This window comes from Camelina sativa, chromosome 20, assembly GCF_000633955.1.
Source record: "Camelina sativa cultivar DH55 chromosome 20, Cs, whole genome shotgun sequence".
Taxonomy (NCBI): domain Eukaryota; kingdom Viridiplantae; phylum Streptophyta; class Magnoliopsida; order Brassicales; family Brassicaceae; genus Camelina; species Camelina sativa.
The window spans coordinates 13,538,965-13,546,707 of record NC_025704.1 but is presented as its reverse complement, the minus strand read 5'-3'; the positions used below and the strand labels follow the sequence as shown (position 1 = coordinate 13,546,707).

Sequence of the window (7,743 nt, the reverse complement as noted above, 5' to 3'; positions counted from 1 at the left end):
ACAGTCTTTCTTTTAGATTCCTACTACAGAAGATCTAAATCAAAGAACCTTAAATCAAAGATCTTGAAATTGAAAAATGAAGAACCCTAAATCAACGAAAATGCCGAATAATCTAAGTAAAAGGCAGCCGTGCATTACATTAAAACTAAAAGCAATTAGGTTTATCAATCTCTATACCTAATTCCGATCTAAGAGAGATTGACAATAACATTCAAATAATTGAAGATTAGAAATGAAATCGACAAGTTTGGCATAAAGGACAAGAAGCTTACCCGGAATTAGGCGAGGAAGAGAAGCGTTCAACGGTGCCAAGGCGGCGTTAAGTAACGACGGTGGTGAAGAAATCGGGGAGTACTTTTATTGTCTGTGAAAAAATGGGAAAAAATGATAAACCCTTAAACCACGAAACATTGAAAACGACAACGCATTGCTTGATGAATTTTTTTTTTTTTTTTTAAACAGCAATTGTTGAACAATTTAAAAAAAAAAGAAATATATATATATATACAGAGTATATACGTATTAATATCTTCATCATAACCCCAAAACGACCCAATCTTGTACTTTTGTTGTTAAAAAAAACTCCAAAACGGATTTAAAATAATATTTATTAGGAATTTACTGTATTATTTATTAGGTAAATGATTTTAATTTTTTTCGTTTTTTAGAAATTATTTTTTTTGGTAAGACTACTACAACCAACATGCACTTAATCAGTGCCGGCTTAACCATAGGGGAGGGCAGAGCGACCACTCCGGATACATAGATTTAAGGGCATATAACTATAAGACAAAGGAGCATAAAAAAAATTTGTAACCTAAAAGGATACCAAAAAAAAATTGTTAGCTAGAAAGAGTAAAAAAAGAAAAATTTGTAAGCTAGAAAGAGCACCAGAAAAAAATTATATGAACGACTCAAAAAAATATTTCAATAAATTTTTCTATAAGTTAAGAGGCATTTCTTTTAAATTTACCCAAGAGCATGTAATACGCTGCAATTAATTTGTTACTGAATTTGCGCAGTTTCAAACATAATTGTTTTAAAACCAAGTTTTTTGTTTTGACAACCAAAATCCATTTCATCACGCAATGCATTAGTTTCTTATTTGAATGTTGATGCATCATAACACTATATGGCTATACGGTATCTTACTAGTAACGTAGTCGTGACATGTTAGGTGAAAATCATCCCTGACAACGTATAAGCATGAAGAACCCAAATCAAAGATTATGAAATTGGCTCGGTAAATTGAAAATGAAGAACCCTAAATCAACGGAAATGTCTTGTGCATAACAGTATAAGTAAAAGTAATTAGTCTTATCAATCTCTATACCTAATTCCGGTTCTTGACTATGACACTGACAATAACCTTCGGATAATTTGACGATTATAAATGAAATCGAGGGGGGATGCAAAAACAAGTTTGATCTCAAAGGACAACGTTGAAGCTTCGTGTTTATGCCAACGTTGAGATTAATGAACATTATTTTATTTTATTTTTAAAACATTTGTATTTACTATTTACATCAGAACTATTAAAACGAATTTAAAATATTATATACAGTTTTAAAGAACTTACTGTATTAATTATTAGGTAAACTAGCAATTGATCCGCGCGGGAGTTAGATAAAGGCGTATTTGGGATTTTGTTGCATATATTATTTTTTGGTTATGTAAATTCATCTTTATGTCTGTTTTTGTATTTGATTTGGGTGCTTATGTTGTTTGTTGGATATATTTTTTTTTTTAAATAAGTTTTGCAGTAAGTATAATTCAATGTGTTTTTTCTTTTCAAAATTTGAGATCATCTTCTGTGTTTTTTAAATGTTTTTAAAATAATTATGATGAGAAGTTAACATTGTGTACTTAAAGTTGTTGTTTTGCTGTAGTTATTAGTTGTGATTAATGTATTATTATTTGTCATTTTGTTATTGTCTAGTATTTGACTTGTGCTTAGCGGCGGAGTTTGATTAGAGTGTGATATGTGTTTTTTTCAAAAGTTTGGTTAAATAGGTTTTATGATATAAAATTAGCCAATTATGCCCTTAATTGTTTTTTCAGATAAATTTTGTTGATTTTTTGTCCCCTGAAATTAAGAAAACATCAATTAATCGGTTTTTGGGACTTCATCGAGTGGGCCTAAATTGTTGTTTTGGGTTTTGACAAAGTAAGGGAAATTGATCGATTGGAAACCAATTAAGGTTAAAAATTTTTCCCAAAAGGGCTAATCGAATGTCGATTGTTTGCCTAATTATAGAGATCATTTAAACATATCGATATCACAAACTAAATACAAATATAACAAAGTTTCATGAACATTTTTAGTGTTATGTCGCTACAAATGCATTATCAGCCATAATAGAATTTCCAACCAAATCAAGAATGCTTAGATGGTAAAATGATTAACCCCGACAATGAATATCCATTCACTAATCCAAGTTACATATTTTTCTAAAACCTCATATGTTATTTTCAGATGTTAATTTTGTGATGCAATCTCAGCTTGTCTTCTAAAAAAACATACTTCTGCCAATGTTTTGGGTTTAAAATATTTGATAAAATTGATGAAATTTCCCAAGCTGTTTTTATATTTTACTTTTTTTATCATGTTATAGAATTGTAACTTTAGTAATATGTCTTCTGAGATATGTTACACAAATCACATGTCACTTTTTCTAAGTGATTAAATATCATTTTTTCTATATTTTGTAATTTGACCAAACTTAATCTCTGCGTATACTTTATCAAACTATATTTTGGCACACACTACTGAAACAATAGCTTTTGTTTCTGATCGGTTCCTATGCAAAATGGTCTAGCTATATCTACTGCCTCCTGATTACTAACATTGTCCCATAGACCGTCTGATGCTAAGATCAAGAACTCGTGTTCATCTTCTCTCAAAGGACGATGATCAGAAGTCATAGCCTCAGCGTGCCCTCCAACACTCAAAACAGCACGGCAGTCCACGAGATTCCCATCGTTGATCAGAGCCGTGACACAGCAAGAGCCGCCCTTAGCATCTTTCTCCCTAAGAAACTCAGAATCAGTCGCTAGGTAATCGCGTCTTACAGCTTCTTTAATCTTTGAATCGTTCATCCCACCAAGGCACCAACAATCTCATCTAGAATTAATGTTACTACACAAGTTGTTAGCCGCAAACTCCGCCGCTTTTGATCCTCCGTGGCCATCATAGATTCCGAATATTGCCTGAATTTAGAATATTTTTAGTGATTTTGTAAGTAAATATATATGATCTACCTATTCAAGAACTACTCATACAATTCTAGAACCAAACTTCACAAAGCTCATCACTGGCTCACACACCATAATGAAACCTTAAGTTATATAACTCTTCAAATCACATAATGAGTAAAGAAACTCGAANATAAAATTTCACTCCATAATCATATCCCACGAAAACTTATTTTAAAAAGTTCTAAAGTCGAATGTCGATTGTTTGCCTAATTATAGAGATCATTTAAACATATCGATATCACAAACTAAATACAAATATAACAAAGTTTCATGAACATTTTTAGTGTTATGTCGCTACAAATGCATTATCAGCCATAATAGAATTTCCAACCAAATCAAGAATGCTTAGATGGTAAAATGATTAACCCCGACAATGAATATCCATTCACTAATCCAAGTTACATATTTTTCTAAAACCTCATATGTTATTTTCAGATGTTAATTTTGTGATGCAATCTCAGCTTGTCTTCTAAAAAAACATACTTCTGCCAATGTTTTGGATTTAAAATATTTGATAAAATTGATGAAATTTCCCAAGCTGTTTTTATATTTTACTTTTTTATCATGTTATAGAATTGTAACTTTAGTAATATGTTTTCTGAGATATGTTACACAAATCACATGTCACTTTTTCTAAGTGATTACATATCATTTTTTCTATATTTTGTGATTTGACCAAACTTAATCTCTGTGTATACTTTATCAAACTATATTTTGGCACACACTACTGAAACAATAGCTTTTGTTTCTGATCGGTTCCTATGCAAAATGGTCTAGCTATATCTACTGCCTCCTGATTACTAACGTTGTCCCATAGACCGTCTGATGCTAAGATCAAGAACTCGTGTTGGGGATTGATCCGTAGAACCTTTGTCTCTGGTTCAGATATTATCCATTGGTTGAGATGAGCCTCTCCTATTCCTCTAGATACTGCTAAAGATCCTTGGATTCTCCAAACACTTTTGAATGTATCCACATAACCGCCCTGCAGCATTATCGTATTCAGAACCATGTAATCCTGAATTAAAAAAAAGCAAACAGTAACTATTTTTGCAAGAATTCTTACCGAGCTCTCAATTCTGTTACGTTCATCTTCTCTCAAAGGACGATGATCAGAAGTCATAGCCTCAGCGTGCCCTCCAACACTCAAAACAGCACGGCAGTCCACGAGATTCCCATCGTTGATCAGAGCCGTGACACAGCAAGAGCCGCCCTTAGCATCTTTCTCCCTAAGAAACTCAGAATCAGTCGCTAGGTAATCGCGTCTTACAGCTTCTTTAATCTTTGAATCGTTCATCCCACCAAGGCACCAACAATCTCATCTAGAATTAATGTTACTACACAAGTTGTTAGCCGCAAACTCCGCCGCTTTTGATCCTCCGTGGCCATCATAGATTCCGAATATTGCCTGAATTTAGAATATTTTTAGTGATTTTGTAAGTAAATATATATGATCTACCTATTCAAGAACTACTCATACAATTCTAGAACCAAACTTCACAAAGCTCATCACTGGCTCACACACCATAATGAAACCTTAAGTTATATAACTCTTCAAATCACATAATGAGTAAAGAAACTCGAAACTACAGAAGCAAATTGAAGTATTACCTGTTTGGGATCACCTCGAAGATTGGTGATGGCAGAGAAACGATCCTCAAAAGCTTCTCTTCTTCCTCTCTTGCAATAAACAGAGTACTCATCACCTTCCCTCTCCACATCTCTGCTCTCCTCCCTCAGCGTCTCTGTAGTCACCGATGCCTCAGCAGATATAGGAGCTGCAGTACCAACCGGTATATCAAGCCTCATCGGACGTTTCCTCTTCAGAACGCCTCAGGGAACAGAGTCTGTTCCAAACCCTGATTTAGGCGGCAGTTTCAGGAGACGGAGGCAGAATGGAGATGTGGGAGGCGCAGAGGAAAGAGAAGGAGAAAAAGCTGGAGGATTGAGATGGGATAGAGATAGAGTTAGGGTTTCGTGTGCCGGAGGTTTGTTGCAGAAAAGTGATGATGACGGAGAGAACACCGGCGAGTTGCAAACGGCAACTGCAAATGACATCGTTTGTAAAAGAAAACTTGTTAGGTAAGTTTGATTGTGTCTATGAGTCGTGTTTTGCGTTTTCTGTTAAGTGTCGACGAGAGAGAAAGATACTATATATATACAAAGACGAGTCTCAAGTCTCCGTGGCCGTTGTTGTTTGCTTCTTCCAGCCTTCCAGGTCAAACGTTACCACTCTCATCTCCTTGTTTTTGACTTTTCAAATCATGGATCCAAACAGAGATCGATGATTTTTGTGCCAAAAGAATAAAACAAAAAAATAATAAAGCAAAGTGGAACACCTAAACCCTTGCGCTACTTCTCCTTCACTTATGATCGATTGATTGATTTAGCTGGAACTTACTGGAACTTGATAACAGAGTTATTTGCCTCTAACCACGTCTCGGGTGAGAATTGGGAACTGTCTCCCAAAGACGAAGAAGCTAGAAAGAGAGTACAATCTCACACAAAGACATAAAGGTAAAACTCTAACTCTCTTTGCTCCTTTTAACTCTAGGCGGTTCTTTTCTAACTTCTCTCTCAATATTTCTCTGTTTCTCCTTCAAAGTGATATCTCTCTTAATAAATTTAGGGCTATTAATTTAGCCGTTACAAAGGCTGTGTGAAGTTAAACGCCATGGATCGAGAGTTACGGAGGAGAGGAATGTGTGAAGGTGGAGCGTTCTTGACAGCATGTGGAGAAGCCTTATTAGGTGTTTAATCTATAAGCTAAAGAAATAGTTTGGGTCCAGAGACGTTGGCCAGATTGTGATNCTCTCTGCTCTCCTCCCTCAGCGTCTCTGTAGTCACCGACGCCTCAGCAGATATAGGAGCTGCAGTACCAACCGGTATATCAAGCCTCATCGGACGTTTCCTCTTCAGAACGCCTCAGGGAACAGAGTCTGTTCCAAACCCTGATTTAGGCGGCAGTTTCAGGAGACGGAGGCAGAATGGAGATGTGGGAGGCGCAGAGGAAAGAGAAGGAGAAAAAGCTGGAGGATTGAGATGGGATAGAGATAGAGTTAGGGTTTCGTGTGCCGGAGGTTTGTTGCAGAAAAGTGACGATGACGGAGAGAACACCGGCGAGTTGCAAACGGCAACTGCAAATGACATCGTTTGTAAAAGAAAACTTTTTAGGTAAGTTTGATTGTGTCTATGAGTCGTGTTTTGCGTTTTCTGTTAAGTGTCGACGAGAGAGAAAGATACTATATATATACAAAGACGAGTCTCAAGTCTCCGTGGCCGTTGTTGTTTGCTTCTTCCAGCCTTCCAGGTCAAACGTTACCACTCTCATCTCCTTGTTTTTGACTTTTCAAATCATGGATCCAAACAGAGATCGATGATTTTTGTGCCAAAAGAATAAAACAAAAAAATAATAAAGCAAAGTGGAACACCTAAACCCTTGCGCTACTTCTCCTTCACTTATGATCGATTGATTGATTTTGCTGGAACGTACTGGAACTTGATAACAGAGTTATTTGCCTCTAACCACGTCTCGGGTGAGAATTGGGAACTGTCTCCCAAAGACGAAGAAGCTAGAAAGAGAGTACAATCTCACACAAAGACATAAAGGTAAAACTCTAACTCTCTTTGCTCCTTTTAACTCTAGGCGGTTCTTTTCTAACTTCTCTCTCAATATTTCTCTGTTTCTCCTTCAAAGTGATATCTCTCTTAATAAATTTTGGGCTATTAATATAGCCGTTACAAAGGCTGTGTGAAGTTAAACGCCATGGATCGAGAGTTACGGAGGAGAGGAATGTGTGAAGGTGGAGCGTTCTTGACAGCATGTGGAGAAGCCTTATTAGGTGTTTAATCTATAAGCTAAAGAAATAGTTTGGGTCCAGAGACGTTGGCCAGATTGTGATATAAAATTATGTGGAAAAGTTTGTTTTTGAATGAATGTTTAGTGGGCTAATAATTATCTCTTAGACCCAAAAAGACTAAAGAAGAAATGCTGACGTGGCAGCACCAGGAATGAGTAAAAGGTAACTTTATATATATAGATGAGTTTTAAACATAATTGTATAAAACCAAGTTTTTTTGTTTTGACAACCAAACTCTTCATCACCTAGTGCATTGGTTCCTTATTTGAATGTTGATGCATCATACAACACTATATGGCTTATATGTTACTAGTAACGTAGTCATGGTATGTTAAGTGAAAATCATCCTTGAAAACGTATAAGCTTGTAGCAAAATCAGATTCCTTATAAAACAAACGCATATATGTTCTTGAATCTTGATCCACCGACGAGGTAGTAATCAATACATATATGATATTTCCCTACCTTGGCTTTTGTCTGATAGAGAGCCCCGAGTTTTTACCAAATTATCATCACTTTACAAATTTATTTACCCATGTGATGTCCAGTGCTGAATTTAACATAGAATTGAATGAGATTGAAAATCAGTTGATGATGCAAGTGTCTGACGTTTAGAAATTACTTT

The 7,743-nt window shown here is 35.6% G+C and overlaps 1 protein-coding gene and 1 pseudogene across 2 annotated transcripts in view; both read right to left on the bottom strand.

Annotated features, from left to right (window-relative positions):
* The window catches only part of LOC104770716 (50S ribosomal protein L24-like), a 2,006-nt gene extending 1,620 nt beyond the window's left edge, over positions 1-386 (bottom strand). For both annotated transcript variants that reach the window (XM_010495173.2, XM_010495172.2), the window contains exon 1: positions 273-386. The gene's annotated coding sequence lies outside the window, so the exon portion shown is untranslated. The remainder of the gene's footprint in view (positions 1-272) is intronic.
* On the bottom strand, positions 3,957-5,977 carry LOC104770714 (annotated as a pseudogene).